At 51.7% G+C, this 16,895-nt stretch overlaps 1 long non-coding RNA gene across 1 annotated transcript; it reads left to right on the plus strand.

Moving 5' to 3' along the window:
* Positions 1-9,720: 9,720 nt before the first annotated feature.
* LOC135275390 (uncharacterized) lies at positions 9,721-16,240 on the plus strand. The gene is made up of 3 exons (XR_010342987.1): positions 9,721-9,810; positions 12,066-12,088; positions 15,941-16,240. It is a non-coding gene; the product is annotated as an uncharacterized LOC135275390 (long non-coding RNA).
* Positions 16,241-16,895: the final 655 nt, after the last annotated feature.

Here is a 16,895-nt window from a genome sequence, read left to right on the forward strand (position 1 = left end):
AAGTAGCAACTGAGGGCCCAAGTCCTGGAGAGGGGCTCGTAGGGTTCAAATTCTGCCTTTGCCATTTAAGGACCTCAGCCAAGTTATTTAACCTCTCTGTGCCTTAGTTTCCTCATGGGAATAATGATATGTCATAAAATTGTTGAGTCTTAAATGGGATGGCCTATGGAAAATGTATAGTGACCAGGCACAGTGGCTCCTGCCTGTAATCCCAACACTTTGGGAGGCCAAGGTGGGTGGATTACTTGAGGCCAGGAGTTCGAGACCAGTCTGGCCAACATAGCGAAATCCTGTCTCTACTGAAACTATAAAAATTAGCTGGGCATGGTGACACACACCTGTATTCCCTGCTACTTGGGAGGCTGAGGCATGAGAATCGCTTGAACCTGGGAGGCAAAGGTTGCAGTGAGCCGAGATCACACCACTTCACTCCAGACTGGGCAACAGAGCAAGACTCCATCTCAAAGAAAAAAAAAAAGAAAAGAAAATGCATAGCACTTAGGACCTGGTGCATCATCCCTGGGGTCAAAAAACGTAAGTTACTGTTGTCATTATTAGGTACTTATTTACCTAGGGTTTCACAGGCCTGAAAAGGACCTTTAGAGTTCAGGGAATCTGCTCATCTGGTTTGACGCAGGGGAAAACTGAGGGCCAGAGAAGTGAAGTGACTTGGGTCAGAATCAGAGCTGCTTTTCCCAGGCTTCCTTTCATCCAACCAAGGGTCTTCCCCCAAGAGGTCCCCTCTGAGCCTTGGTTTCTTCAATTATGCAATGAAGGGATTAGAGGAGATCAGGAGTTTCCTTTTCTGTCATCATCATCATTATTGCTACTATTATTATTATTGCCTTAGAACCTCTTTTCAAACCATCCTCACTCAGAATCCCAATATGCAAAAGTGGACTAGGTCTGGAGAAAAGCATAAGAGCAGGGGGTGGGGTGGTCTAGAGCCTGAGTGGTGGCCCCTCTACCCAGCAACAACCCTGGAGGCCTGTCGGAGAAACTGCGAGGTCACAGACCCCAGGTCAAGACCCAGGCGGGGATGATGTCGGGGCTTCCACCACTGGCACTTTAGGAGGCTGGTTCCCCCAGAAGACCAAGAACTCCCCAAAGCCACACTGGGAGAAGAGAGAGGCCTTAAGAAAGGCCTCCTGGGGACAGGATTACCTTGACACCCTCTCTATAGAGAAAGGGGGTGGAAGAGGCAGGGACGCAAGGAAATGGTCCAGAGGGCCGCTGTGGAGCACCTTGTTCTCCCTGTCCAGGGACCCCACCCCTGACGTGCCTCCACCTTCTCTCTGCTTCCCAGTTCTGAGCCGCCTGCACTCCCACCATAGTTGCAGCCCATGAAAACATGGCCATAAAACAGACATTTGCTTTAATTTTCACTTGAAGGGGCAATTTAGCACAGGCTATTTGCAAGCTGTTGGAGTTCTTTACGAGGCTTTCTCATGTTTTCCCAAAGTGCTCCCCTCAAAGCGAATTCCCAGGTCAAAGTTCACATATAACTATTTAGAGGGAAGAGGGAGCATGGGAGATTGTAGGGACTGGAGAATACATGTATTTTTTAGGTCAGGTCAAGAGTGGCTGAGAAAATAAGAGCAAGAGAAAGCCAGGCTGGCCTCTGATTGAGGGAAGTGCTGTGTGATCTCGTCCAAATATTTTCCCTCTCTGGGCCTCCTGCAAGCAAAGGCCAATCGCAGGCATAAAAATGAAACATGTGACTCGGCCCCAGCCTCTAGGGCCCTCACCCTTGCAATGACCTGGATGCTGTGTATTTGCAGCCAAATCACACTCCATGAGTCTTGACTTGCACTCTCTGGTTTTGATCTCAAAATCTCTTCCCTCCTGCCCACTTCAGCCCCCAGCAAACTGCTGATCCTTCCTGCCCTCAATTTCCCCCTCTTGGTTTCTTCACTTGATTTCTAGGGTCCTTCTTCCCTAGGAGAAAGGGCTAAATATTGCTAGGCCTCCCAGCTGCTCCAAGGAGGGGAAAAGTCACCAACTCCACCTCCTTCCAAAGCTCACGTGGTTCCTCCCTCGATTTTCCCACAGTCCTTCCCCTCTTCCCTCCAGGGCTCTCGGCTCAGCCGCATCAGTGGGAACAAATCTCTCACACTGTAAACAGAGCGGCTGCTCCTGAGGTTGGACGCACCCAAGGTCCTTGGAGATGGCAGAGTGGGCAGTGGCTGGGAAGCTGGGACCCCCAGGGTACCTTGAACATAAGCCAGTTCCCCTTCAGCTCCCTGCAAAGAAAATTTCCCACATCTAAGGCCTTTTGGAGACTGGGATACGGGTTTGGGGGTATACTCTGGGGCCTCCATCCAATGCTCTCCCAAGGGTGACTTGGGAAGTGGGGTAAGCCAGAGGTCATAATGTAGAACAGGGGTCTCTGGCTTCCACGGACAATTCCAGCCTCATTATTCCTAGGGAAGGGAAATGAGGCAAGGCGGACATTTCTCCGGCTGGGAGAGACCCCCGATGTCAGGGTCAGATAGAAGGCAGGATGTGTGGGAGGCAGAGTCAGGAATATGGGAATCTAGGGTGGTGGGAAACCCGTGGTTCCTGCAGCAACAACGTGTGCAAATGAGACTCCACCAGAGCAGCTGACTGGAGGCTACGGAGGCGTCTGCGGCCAGGCCCTCTGCAGGCGGCCAGTCAGGGACTCCACCGGGGCTGATGCGAAGGGAGGTAAGTACAGGCTCTCCCAGGTAGTTATCAAGAGGAAAAGAAACAGACCAGAGACCACGAGGAAAGAAGTGAGAAGGGGCAGTGGCCCCAGACACAATTCTCCAAATAAGTTCTTCTGTGTCCTGTGTGTAAATTAAGCTTCTGTCTACCTAAAGTCCAAAGGAATCCTGTAACGTCAATCCCATTTTTCACATAAATAAATGGAAGGTGCAAGAGGCAAAGGAAGTGGCCCGGATCACATGGATCTGCCTGGCCATATGTCTAGTACCAACCCCCAGCGGGTGACCCTCTGTGTCGTTAAGGGGCTACCTATGCATGTTTATGTCTGGCTGTTTGTCGCCATTCTCACCACCATGGAAACAGAATCTTAGAGTAGAGAGGTCCAACCTTCCTATGGTGCAATGAGGGAACTGATGCCCAGAGAAGGGAAGCTGCTTGCTCGGGATCACAGAGCCAGAAGAACCAGGGCAGGGACTTCATCCAGTTCAGAAGGCTGCTCTTTCCTGGAGCCAGGTTCTCAGCTATTTATAGCTACAGACGCCAGACACCATATTAGGCACCACGGAAATAAACATGAGTGAGTACAGGCCCTGCCTTGAGAGGCTCAGAAGTGAGGGACAGGGCTCCCCCAACCCAACCTGTAGAAAGACATCCTCCAAATGCCAAGGACCACATGCTAAGAAAGAAGCTGCTATAAGCTGGAGAAGTCACAAAGGCCACCTGGAGGGGTGGCCTAAAACATGATTAGAGATGTGAGTGGGAAGAGGGCACTTGCTCTGGTGATCCAGGTGGGAGGAAATGTGAGTGCACAGGACAGTCTTCTTGCGAAGATACTCGTGTTGGAGGATTATGGGAGACAAAGCTGGAAAGGCAGGTTGAGAATGGACCAGAGAAGGCCCTGAGTGAAGCTAGAGGGTCTGAGCTGCACCCCACGGGCTCTGGGGAGTTATGAAAGGTTTCTGTCAGGGGTGATGGGGGGATCCATGCAAAGGGATTTATCAGGAAATTTACCCTAATAAATTAGAGTAATAAATTAGGGAGCAGCTTACAGGGCAGACTGCCTGGGAAAAAACCTGAGGCATCAAGCATTTCGGTGCGTCTGTGCGTTGTCTCTTGGGGTGACTGTGGTGTGTGTGTGTGCGCATGCACGCACACAAATGTGGTGCTAACACCAGGAAAGCCTGGTTTCACAAAACTGCTCCAGCCTGCCCTGGTGGGGAGATGATGGATCACCAGTTCCCCACCCTTCTGTCTCCCTTTCATAACCACCCTGAGTGTGGGCAAGAGCGTAGCTGCCTCCCCCAGACCTTCTGTGTACCCTGCACCCCCAGCATGCACATGAAGAATGCATCCTAGAAGCAGACACACACACACACACGCCTGGGAGCACAATGAGCAACTTCCTACCTAACCTCTTCCCCCAAGACTCACGCCAAAAGAGAAGGGCACCCAGGGCACTATAAAAGACAGGGGCGAGGGAGGGTCCACCCCACAGCCTGATGAGCTTAGGAGGACAGTAAGGAGCCAGGTGGGGGAAATGAGGGGGGCACTGCTGCTGAGGACAGCCCAACCATTTGCAACCCACAGAAACCCAGAGATGGGAGTGATTGGGAAAAATGCCCTGGGGAGACAAATACAGATTGGCAGAGGACCATTCAGAAAAAGACACTGGGGCCTGGTGCGGTGGCTCACGTCTGTAATCCCAGTACTTTGGGAGGCTGAGGCGAGTGGATCACCTGAGGTCAGGAGTTTGAGACCAGCCTGGCCAACATGGTGAAACCCCATCTCTACTAAAAATACAAAAATTAGCCGGGCATGGTGGTGGGTGCCTATAATCCCAGCTACTCAGGAAGCTGAGGCAGGAGAATCGCTTGAATCCAGGAGACAGAAGTTGCAGTGAGCCAAGATTGGGCCACTGCACTCCAGCCTGGGCAACACAGTGAGATTCTGTCTCAAAAAAAAAAAAAAAAAAAAAAAGAGGACGCACTGGAACATGAGGAACCTACCTGCACCCTGCCTGCCCACTGCCTTCCAAACTGACTGACCTCAGGGTCTGCCTACCTGGACAACTGGTTTATTTTGTCCTTCTTTTGGGAACAGGGGTACAAAGGGACTCAGGGTCCCCTTCCCCCTCTTCCTTAGCCAAGAGATCTCCCAAAATGGGAGGACTATGAGCAATGAAACCTGGTGGAGTTGTCATTACTGTGACCTGCAGTATCATTTAATAAGGATAGCAATTATCAAAGCCACATCATCATAACTACTGCCACCAGGAGAAGGGGACTGGCAGCCAAGATGCCTGGTGCTACTCACCAGCTCTGTGCTCAACCCTTCCCCACTTTCCCTTCTTGAAACCTGCAGAATCCTAATTTTGGGATTCCTAGGATCTCAGAGTCAGAAGAAATCTTGTAGCGCTCCCATTCCCAACCACCTGTTTGCCTGCCTCCAGCCAGGGCACTCACACCCACCAGGCACCCCATTGCCCTGGGGTGTTGTTGAATCCATACCTCTGCTCCTAAGACCTTGGTGCCCCTGGGGAGAAGTCTGGAGGAATTCCATCATCTTTACAGTCCTGGGGTCTTCCCCATCCCTCCCCAAGCCAGGCCATACACGGAGCCTCCCACACTGACATGTCACAACCTCCTCAAGCCTCCAGTTCAGTGTCACCCACCCCACCACTCCAACAAATCATCCTCAGTTCTACCTCCAGCCCTCCTACTCTAACTCCAGCCTACTTCTGCAGCTGTTTGCCATGAGCCACCCACCAGACAGCAAAATGATGATCTGAGTCATCTTCTAAGAAGATTTCCAAACCTCTATCTCCACCTTTCTGTCTTTTGCTCAAGTGCACTTATCCCTGACTGCCAGGAAGTTTGCTTTGATATTTAACCTGAATCTTGTCCTCTGTGGGAAGGCCTTGGAGAAAGGTCATTCATTGACTATCCTATCTCAGTCTCCTAAGTCACTATGATGCACTTCCCCTCCTCTATCAACCTTACAGAAGCACTCCCCGCACTCCACACCCCAGGTTAGTGCCCTCACACGCCCCTCACCCTAGGGTAGTTCAGGGAATGCCTGCCTGCCTCCAGGCCTGGCTGTAGCTCAGGTTGTCAGCCCCAGCCCCAGCGGAGGAGAGGGGTCTCCTGCAGCCCGGTGCCAAGCCCCCAGCCCTCAGCCCTCACTGAAGGAGGAGGTAATTAGGAGCGTGCAGTCCCTGTCCCCCAACAGGTACAGCTGAGCAGTTGCATCCATCATCGAGGCAGCTGCCACAGAGCGGGAGGGTCACGTGGCTCCGCCGGACCAACAGGAGAGTGGGGGGAGGCCTTGGGCCCGGGGATTGGCTGGTCTGCAGTAGGAGAGTCAAGGCTGCCTGGGATAACCTGAGAATGACCTTGTGGGGGCTTCAGAACCCCTGGCGCTGCTCCTCCCCAGAAATCTCTCCACCTGCCCCCAGTTCCCAACCTGAGCTCCTGCTTGCCACCCTGGCCCTGGCATTTTCTCTTCCCCTTCAGCGTCATTTATCTAGGTGTAAGGGCCCCTCATACTCTTTTTAAAAGGAAAATGGCCTCTTGTGTGCTTCATAGGTCTATATGGAATGGGGGAGGTCGTTTTCTGGCCTGAATAAGGACTGATGACTCCATGAGGGAGAAGGGGAAGGAGGGAGGGAGGGGGCCCTATGTGGATGGAGGAAGTGTTGGTGCAGGTGCATTTTTCTCTAATTGCCTGCACTAGTGCCAGGATGTGAGTGTGAAGGAGCGTGTGCTGGCAGCCGTGTGCACTGCGCATCGGAGCACCAGCCAGGGTGCAGCCTGGGACGTGTTTTGCATACTTGCACTGACCAGGGTACATTACCACGCTGCAGTGCACTTGGGCACAGATGGGCGTGTTGACCTTGTGCCTTCTTTGTGTGTGCACAGGCTCACGTGCACACGTGTACACGTTGCTGCGCCTGTCCGTGCACACTGACACAATGGGCTTTCACCTTGACTGTTTCTGACCCAAAGAGGGGAGCCCCTGAAACTCACCTGTGCCTGGAAGGTCCTTCAGCACAGCACATCTCCCAGCTGAATGGGCAGGGAGCCCCCCACCCCCCACCCTAAGAGCTACAGGTCAGGGTTGGCAGCTGGCAGGAAAGAAGAAAAGGAAAAGAGGAGGGGTGGCTCCGCCAACACCTGCGAAGGTTCTTCGTTATATATGCAAATGCCCTCATTAGAGATGCACAGCACTTCCCAGAGCTAATTGCTGCTGCTGCCACCGCTGCGGGTTCTGTGTGGTGGGCTAAGGGAGAGAGGAGGCAGGACCACAGCTCTGTGGCTGGTCGGTGCCAGGGTTCCCATTCCTCAAGACCGGCCTATGCTGGGCAGTCCTGAGGAGGGGTTGGGAAGAGCCCGGGCTAGGGGGAAGGTCTGCTCTAGGTAGGCATGGCGTAGTCACAGGCACAGCACCAGCCCCTGGCTCTGCCCGGGCAGGCCGACCTGCACGGAGCCCCCACTCTCACTCTGGGTCAGGACTTGCCAGGAGGGTCCTAGGAGGAGTGCGTTTGCCAACCACATACCCCACCCGTCTCTCTATCCACCACTTCTTCCACCAAGCCCAAAAGTGAACATCTCTCTGGATTCTGGAGCAGGTGGCCCTGGTTCCTGCCCCCTTAGTCCTCATTTCTTCCTTTTGTCACCTCGGCCATCGAATACCCAGAAAAGCAGTCTCATTGTGACCTTTTCTGTTACCCCAACCTCAGAGAAAGAATCCCGACTCTAGTCAAGCCCCGCCTCCCACTCCTGTCTTTCAGCCCCGCTGGACATCCGTTTCCAGACCAGCCATCGCTGGAGGCTGCCTTGTGTTTATTCAACCTCACCGCCAACGTGGCACCAGAGACAAACACAAACAGTAACACACCGTCAACTCATGCATGCCCTCAGAAACAGGCAAACACTCCCTCTCCCCTCGCAGGGTACACACTGTCCTGTTATATTAACTTGTCCTTAGACACACACCCACGCAGAAAGAGTCCTGCCAGCCTCCACTGTCCTTGTGCACATCGTCACCCCATTTTGGGGACACAGTCTACGGAGTCCTCCCCTGCCCTACCCCCAACCTCTCCTTTCTTTGCTTCTCCCTCCCACTCCCGCCCTCCTCCCTGGGCACCCGTTTGCCAGGGTTATTTATAGAAGCAAGCGATAAATTCAGTGTGTTTCTCGGCGCGCAAAGCTATAAATAATGGCACAGATCATTAAACCCCGAGAGCAGGCCCAGCCGCCCCGCAAACAAGATGAAGTACAAACCACCACGTGAGGAAGAGAGAGGGAGGTGCAAGGCAGAGCCCCAGACCCAGGGCCAGGAGGACCCAGCCTGCACCCCTCAGCTGAGTCCCAGTAAACCTGGACCTCCAAAGGGAACTCCCTAGGAACCAGGGTAGAGGAGAGGGTAGGGCTGGTCCTGGGCTCGCAGGCTGCTGAACAGAACTTGCCCACCTAATTCCCACACCCTCCTCTTGCACTCTTTCCCATCTCTCCACTTCTCCCAGTGTTCTTCCATCTTTTCCTGTATTTGCTTCTAATTCTGTTCCTCTCTCCCTTTCTCTCTCCATATTCCCACCTCTCTCCTTTACTTTTGCCTTCATCTCTCCCTCTACATCCACCTGTTCTTCTTTCCAGCCCTCCCTTTGCCCCACCCCAAATCCCTGAGCCTCAGGAGGGACCCTGATCCCACCAAGGAGCCCTCAGAGGCAGAAAGTCCCCTGTCAGCAGAACTCAGGAGCTGGCTGCTGATTCAGTGACTGTAATCTCCCAGGCGGAGGCGGCAGTGGCGGGGGGAGGGGGACAGGAAAGATAAATGAGGAGCAGAAGAACAAAATGGCATGGACACTGGGGACAGGCTCCAGGCTGAGCGAGGTTCTGGGGAGCAGAACCAGAGCCCTGAGCTTCAGCCCATCCTGCTCAGTCGAGTGCAGGAAGTGCTTTCTGGCTATCAGCGAGCCAGAGCACCATAGGGGAGAACAGGCGAAGAGAAGGGAGCAGGGAGTGGCAGGGAGAAGCCACTGAAGAGGTCAGAGAAAGAGGGGTCAGGAGGAAGCCAGAGAAGCAAGGAGCACTGGTAGAACAATGACCCCTCCAGTCTCACCGCACCCCCAGATCCAGTGTGGACCCCCACAGTCATATCATGTTCCCGAGACAGGGCCACACATGGAAGGTTTGAGGGTTCCAGCCACGGCTTCAACACGTCTCACTTTTAGGGAGTACCTCTATCCTTTGGGGTTCTTCCACCCTGACTCTGGCCTACTTTTTGGAGGTTTCTCTCAGCCCCTGCTCTAGGTCACCTACCTTCTAGGTCTTTCATTCCTTCCCACTGAGAAGTTCTTAATTCCTGCTTCAATCTGAGCCTCTCTCAGGAGGGCAGAAACTACCTACATCCCATATGTGCAGAACGGGTTCCCAGAAAACCAGCCAATGCTCAGCTCCTGGAAGGGAGATGAAAGCCAGGATGGTAGTTCTCTTCTTCTCTAGCGATGTCGGGCAAAGAGACTTCCAATGCAGTGGCAGGGATAAGACCCAACATCAACCAGAACCTGCTGGCACTCAGTGTCAGGAAATGCCAGGATGGGGCAGTCAAATCCCCTGAAAGTTGGGTGGGAATCCCAAGGGCATGAACAAGGTGCAGCCTGGCTCTGTGGACAGGGGTGGACAAGAAAGCCCGGGAACCTTCCCCAACTGCCCCTGCCCTCCCCACCCCATGGCCCAAGCGACCATCTGCTCCTGCTCACTCCCCTGTTGGCAGCTTTGATGCAGAGCTTGGTTATTTGCCTGGGGATTTATAGTAGGAGCCAGGCCAGCAGCTAAATCCCCCAACCAGAGAGGTAAATCAGCTGCTGCGATGGGCCGGAACGAGGGAGCTGTCGGGCTAGGAGGCTGCACAGCAGAGCTGGAGAGGAAAACACTTGTCCCCACTCCCTGAGGGCAGTCACCAATAAATCCCCTCAGGCACCAATTAGGGCCAGTGGCCTGACCAGATTTTGAGAGCTGTCAGTGCTGGTGGAGACTTCACACCACAGCAGGCAGTGCCCAGAGAAATGGGCTTGAGGATGGACCACAACCACTGCTCAAGGCACCTGGGCCTTAGCAATGGGTGAGGGACCAAAACCTGTTTTCCCAGGACCTGTGTGAAGCGGTGTGGCTGTTAGGGCAGGTTCCCTGAAGCCAAAGCGCCTGGGCTCAATCCTGGCTCTGCCACTTACTAACTGTGCAACCACTGACAAGTTATTTGACTCCCCTGTGCCTCTGTTTCTTCATCTGTAAAATGGGGGTGAGAATAGTAGCTACTTCCCACAGTTACTGGGATGATTAAATAAAATAATATGCTTAAAGTGCTTAGATCAGTGCCAGGCAATGTATCGTTAGTAGCACTGTCATATAAAATAAAGTCTTGGAGGCTGCGTTGAATCTGGATTTGTGCAGAGAAGAGAGAAGGGACCAAATGACCTTTGGAGGAAGCTGGGGGAGCCAAGATGATATTTAAAGAAAGGAGGAGGTGGTGCGGTGGCTCACACATGAAATCCCACCACTTTGGAAGACTGAGGTGGATGGATCACCTGAGGTTGGGAGTTCAAGACCAACCTGACCAACATGGAGACACCTCGTCTCTACTAAAAATACAAAATTAGCCAGATGCGGTGGTGCATGCCTGTAATCCCAGCCACTCGCTACTCAGGATGCTGAGGCAAGAGAATCGCTTGCACCCAGGAGGCAGAGGTTGTTGTGAGCCGAGATCACACCATTGCACTCCAGCCTGGGCAACAAGAGTGACATTCTGTCCAAAAAAAATGGAAAAGAAAGGAGAGGAAAGGAAGAGAGAGAGAAACAAAGGAAGAAAGGAAGGAAGGGAGAGAGAGAGGGAAGGAGGGAGGGAGGGAGGAAGGAAGGAAGGAAAGAAGGGAGAGAGAGAAGGAGGGAGGGAGGGAGGGAGGGAGGCTATGTTAGTCTCACTGGGAAAGAAAGTGAGATCAGCTTCTTCCAGAGCTGGACTTGACCCCTGTGGTTAAGAGCACAGGCTCCTTAGGCAAGCAGACCTGCAGTCAAGCCCCAACTCTGATTAGCTGTGAGACCTTCGGCAAGTTATTTAATTTCTCAACCTGACTTTCCTCATCTGTAAAATGGGGTTAATGATATTCATCTCATAGCATTATTGAGAGAATTACATGAGATCATACACCAATAAAGCATTTACTGGTGCCTTGTCCATAGTAAGTGCTCACTAAATTTTAGTCTTGTTATTACAATTATTTCATAAAATAAATAAAGGGAGGGTTTCACAGCGGGCCCTGAATCTAGAGGCTAAGCGCCCTGAATCCAAGCAGTACAACTGACAGGAAAGTGCTATTGCCAGAGAGGGACGGCAACAGAAGGGGAGGAAGGCAGGAGGTGAAGCCTGGCCCGGGAGGCAGACGGGGTCAGTACGAAGAAGGAGAGCCAGGAATGCAAGAGCAAGGCAGAAGCAGGAAGGAAGAGAAAGATGGGGAACTTACAACGAGAAAGAGAGTAAAGGGGATGGCACAGAGAGGAGGAGAAGGGAGACGTGGGGGTAGGGACAGAGGGGAACCCACTGGGGCAGAAATGGATGGCAGAGAAGGGGAACACACGAGGGAGCCAGGGATGGGGGAAACACGTGTATAAACAAGCAGAGCCTCGGAGCACAAGTCAGGCAAGTGGAAGGGGAAGGCGGGAGTCCGGGTGGCTGCAGGGAGTACTGAGGGGCAAAGGAAACAGGGGCCCTGGCCAGGAGAGAAAAAAGAAGGAAAGAGACCAGAGCACGGGCTGAGAGACAAAGGAGGGAGAGCCCTGTCTGGAAAAACAACGAGCCAGAGCCGGCACAGCTCGTTATGCAAACATGATTCCAGGCGCGCTCCGCTGCCCCCTCCCCAGCTTTCATTTTCAGCTTGGCTTCCCCCGGCCTCCCTCCTGCGCCCCTCCTGCCAGCCTCTACTTTCTCTCCACCGTGCCTGAGGGCACACAAGCCAGCGGGGAGGGTGAGGGCTTGGATTCTGTTCACCAGGGGGTGAGGAGGGGAGGAAGAAACTGTCCCCAAAGCAGAACAGAACCCAGGGGTCCACACCTCCTTCTGGCAGCTCCCCCTTCATCCACATGGAGACAGGACAGTGGCTGAAAGAAGTGCAAGAGTGGAATAATAATAGTAGCAGTGAAAACATTAGCATTTTGCAGGCTGCAAAGTGTTTTATAAGCCCCAGTCTCATCACAACCCTTGTAAGGAGGCAGTATTTACTCTATTATCATCAAACAATTATATGATGCTTACTACCTGCTAAGCATGTCACATGTATTAACTGTCTTAGTCATGACAACAACCCTATTATCCCCGTTTTACAGATGACAAGCTGAGGCCTAGAACGGTAAGTACCTTCCACCCCATGCCCCTCGCTCTGTGCTCCTCTGATCTCTCCTCCTGTCTTCCCTTGTCAAGCTTTCTATTGTCTCATCTTCTCATGTCCTCCCTCAATTCCCCTTCCAATCTTGCTGCCTCACTAAACTTCAAGCTGGCTTTCTGCTCACTCTCAAGGCAACCCCTCCAACCACCAACAGGACCTGGTGTGATTGCACATGATCAGCAGCCCCTTCATTTTGGGGCCAGTTGTTAGCAACTCCCCAAAAAATCATACAGCATCTGAAGTGAAATATGACAATGTCTTTGGAGCTGCTGTTTTCACCCATGTTCTTTCCAAAAAGGTCTGAAATGACCTACCATATAAGACACAGATCACCAGGTGCAGTGGCCCATGCCTGTAATTCCAACATTTTGGGAGGCCAAAGCAAGAGGATGGCTTCAGTTTGGGAGTTCCAGACCAGCCTGGGGAGGTAGTGAGACACCATCTTTACAAAAAATTTAAAAATTAGCCAGGCATGCTGGCACGGGCCTGTAGTCACAGCTACTGGGAGGGCTAAGGTGGGAAGACCCCTTGAACCCAGGAGTTTGAGGCTGCAGTGAGCTATGATCATGCCACTATAGTCTAGCCTGTGCAACAGAGTGAGACACTGTCTCTAAATAAATAAGTAAAATTAAAAAGACACAGATATAACAGAACCATCAAAATACTCATGAAAGAACAAGAACGGATAAAGCAGTGAGGATTTTAAAATGTCCTGGGAAAAGAAACCTAAGAATGGACACTTACTGCAAAGGAGCCCAAAACTTGGCCCTCAGCTTCCTAGATGAAACCAGGTAGTAGCTAAAAAGCCTCCTTACCTACCACCAGAAATAAACAGAGCACCTACTATGTGTCATGCATCAAAGACGTGATCAACAACACTGAGGACCTGGAATTTTCTTTTTCTTTTTTTTTTTTTTTTTGTGGGGAGTATGAAGTCTCGCTTTGTCGCCCAGGCTGAAGTGCAGTGGCGTGATCTCGGCTCACTGCAAACTCCAGTTCCAGGTTCAAGTGATTCTCCTCCCTCAGCCTCTCGTGTAGCTGGGACAACAGGCGTACCCCACTACACCCGGCTAATTTTCGTATCTTTAGTAGATACGGGGTTTCACCACATTAGTCAGGCTGGTCTCGAACTCCTTACCTTAGGTGATCCACTCACCTCAGCCTCCCAAAGTGTTGGGATTACAGGTGTGAGCTACCATTTCCGGCCAGGACCTGGAATTTTTTATTCACTCTACAAGTTTGAGATATTGACCGAAATGTACTGGCACATTTGCCACAGAAAATGTGAAAGGATTCTGGGCTAAAAGAGCTTAAGAGCAGTGAGGAATATAAAAGTTGGGGCCCAGCCCAGCACGGTGGCTCACGCCTATAATCTTAGCCCTTTGGGAGGCCAAGGTGGGCGGATCATGAGGTCAGGAGTTCGAGACCAGCCTGATGAACATGGTAAAACCCCGTCTCTACTAAAAATAAAAAAATTAGCTGGACATGGTGCCACATGCCTGTAATCCCAGCTACTCGGAAGGTTAAGGCAGGAGAATTGCTTGAACCTGGGAGGCGAAGGTTGCGGTGAGCCTGGATCACGCCATTGCACTCCAGCCTGGGTGACAGAGCAAGACTCCATCTCAAAAATGAATAAATAAATAAATAAATAAATAAATAAATAAATGTCAGAGAGCATGGGACCTAGGGAGAAGAAGGGCCCACACAAAGTTGTCCCAATGCTAGACCCCCTCCCAGAACTGAGAAAGTGAGTCTGAGGTGTGATAGCTCTTCCCCCAAGCCCTTTCAGCCCCTTTCCATTCCCAAATTGCTATTTGGGACCAAGTCCCTGCCAGCCAGTTGGTGGCATGTGGTGCTATGAGGGCTGCTCCTGGCTTCTCCTGCTTGTTAGCACATCGGCATGGGGATCATCAGGCACTATAATAAATCAAATGAAAATAATCTCCCACACTCTCGCACAGAAACAAAATCCGCCCTCTCTGTTGGCACAATTTCTGGCCTGCAGGAGGAATGAGTACAAGAGAGTGACCTCAGGCACAGGGGACAGGAGACACACAGGGAGGAAAGAGATGGATCCTGACCAGGGAAAACCCCAAACTGGGAGGAGCAAGCCAGGCTCCTCCCACAAATAATCACAAAATGCTGCCCCTTCCCAGCAGCCAGCAAAAAATAGTCCCCACCCTTACATGCCTGTGTGTGAAATGCATAGGTATTAAACTTAAGTTAGTTCTTAGGAAGGCTGACACCCAGTCTGGCAAGTGCTGGAGGTCTCTAAACAGGAAAAGCCTCGAGGCATCTGGCATTGGCAATAGGCCCTGGGGCCCCCACTCAAGGTCAGGAGACACTGGCATTGGCCGGAGGGTGAGGGGGTTGAGTGGGTGGTGGAAATCAGACTGAAGCACATTCCTGGGCAGGTAGGTCCCAGTGTTTACCAGCATGGACAAGTGATAATGTTACCTGCTCACTCACCATGAAAAATGACCTCCTGACAGGTGCAGTGGCTCACACCTGTAATCTCAACATTTTGGGAGGCTGAGGCCGGCGGATCACAAGGTCAGGAGTTCGAGACCAGCCTGGCCAATATGGTGAAACTCTGTCTCTATTAAAAATACAAAAATTATCCGAATGTGGTGGTGTGCACCTGTAGTCTCAGCTACTCAGGAGGCTGAGGCAGAAGAATCGCTTGAACCTGGGAGGCGGAGGTTGCAGTGAGCCCAGATCGAACCACTGCACTCCAGCCTGAGTGTGACAACAGCGAGACTCCTCAAAAAAAAAAAAAGAAAAAGAAAAAAGAAAAATGACCTCCTTATTTCCCCCTTCCTCTCCCTTGCCTGAGGCATAGTTTGTTATCAGAGGCTTCTAGGCAAAAACAAAACAAAATAAAAACCCTGGAGTTAGAGCAGAAGCTCATAAAATTTTCCACACAACAAAATTACTCTAGCTCTTTCCCAGAGGGAAAACAAAAAACAAACGGAAAAACCTCATTGTAGCTCCCTGGCAACCCAGGGGCCATTCTTTCACTTTCGAAGCCTGACCAAGCCTCCAGTGAATACAGACAGACCACAAGAAGGGTCCCACCCCATAAGCAGGTAAACCAGAAGATGGTAAACCCTTCCCCAGAAGCACCTCTCCCAGATACATGTATCTCCTCATGGAACGCCCAGTCTTGGTGCCCAAATGCATTCAGAACAAACGGCATTCACACTGAAGTACTGATTCCTCAAACTGGCATGCAAAGCCCTCCTTCAGGCAGAACCACACTGAGCTCCTACAGCTTTTCCCTCTCCGTCCCTCCCCCTCTCACCAGCTACTGGTACCTTTATAGTTCAAGGAATATGCCCTGAACCATCCTGCTTCCGGCTCACTTTGCCTGTAATGACCTCTCTGCCACTTTCCAAGGCCCCCATGTGCTCATCAAAGCTCTCTCCATCCTCCTCCAAAGCCAGATTTAATCCCAACTTCTTTTACTCACGCAAGCTGTCTGCCTCCACTAGACAGGCCTCCTGTTCACCTGTGTGCTGGGAGGTGGTCTGGATCATGTTCATGGAATTGAATGAAAACTCCAAATCTGTTCTCTGCCACGAGTTAGCGGATATCTCCAGAGCCTCGCTTCCCCAAGTCAGGGGTGGGACTCTGAGGGAGATGCTGCTGTGAGCGATGCTGCAGGTGCTTCTAGGCTTCCTGAGACCACTGAGCTGGGTACCACTAAGGGGCTTTGAGGGCCTTTAAACTAGTGACCTTGGACCTCCTCTCTTTCTTTGGTTCCTCTCTCCCTATCTCTCAGTCTCCCTCAATCTTCATCATTCTCTTTTTCAGATTTAGGCTGAGGACACCATCTGCCTGACAGACCCCTCCTCTTGGAGTCTTGTTCCTCAAAATGTGACCTAAGAACCAGCAGCATCAGCATCCCTGGAAGCGTGCTGGCAATGTACTCTCCAGCCTCAACTCAGACCTATTCAATCCAACTCTCTGGTTTAACAAGGTCCCCAGGTGATTTTTATACAAATTAAATTTGAAAGCAATAATCTAAAGAACCAAAAATGCCAGACCAAGGGAAACTGAATGCCTAAGACATTCATTCATTCATTTACCCATTCAATAAATACTTAATAAGCACCTACTGGGTGCAAAGAGTTGTGCTAGGCATTGGGGATATAATAGTGAACGACTCAGATTAGGTGCTCAGGCTGCAGAGGATGAGATGAATGTTCCCCACCTGGCCTGTTTCAGCCCAGCTCCCAGGGTGGGAGGGAGGCTTGAGCAGGGGTACATTTGACTGAAGAACCTCTCCAGACCCTGAAGCTGATGAGGGATGCTTGCCCTCCCCAGTCCAAAACAAGAGAATCAGTCAGTGAGAGAGAGAAGGGAAGGAACAGTGAGAACAAGGAAGAATGCTGAACAAAAAGAACAGGGAAGATGGAAATGAGAAAAAGTGAGTCTAAGACAGTCCCTGCAAATACCCACTGGCCATTTCAGAAGCAAATTCAACCATGCTCAGCTCACCAACTCCCTCTAGGCTAGCATACGGCCTCTACCCTAACTCCCGGTCAGATTGCCTCCCATGACATGGGAGCACCCTCCACCCCAGGGTCTGAGAGGGGAGCAGACAGGTCACATGTGGGGGAGATGACCAAAAGGCAGGGAGACTGGTTTAAAGGACATGGGAATAGCAAGAAACACACAGAGCCAGGGTGACAGCACTGAGGGCTTTGGGGGAACATGACTGCTATGTGGAGAATGGACTGTGGGGACATGCAGGGAAGACCACTTA

The sequence above is a fragment of the Aotus nancymaae genome, unplaced genomic scaffold, assembly GCF_030222135.1.
Source record: "Aotus nancymaae isolate 86718 unplaced genomic scaffold, 86718_ANA_hifiasm-v0.15.2.pri h1tg000016l, whole genome shotgun sequence".
NCBI classification, from domain to species: Eukaryota; Metazoa; Chordata; class Mammalia; order Primates; family Aotidae; genus Aotus; species Aotus nancymaae.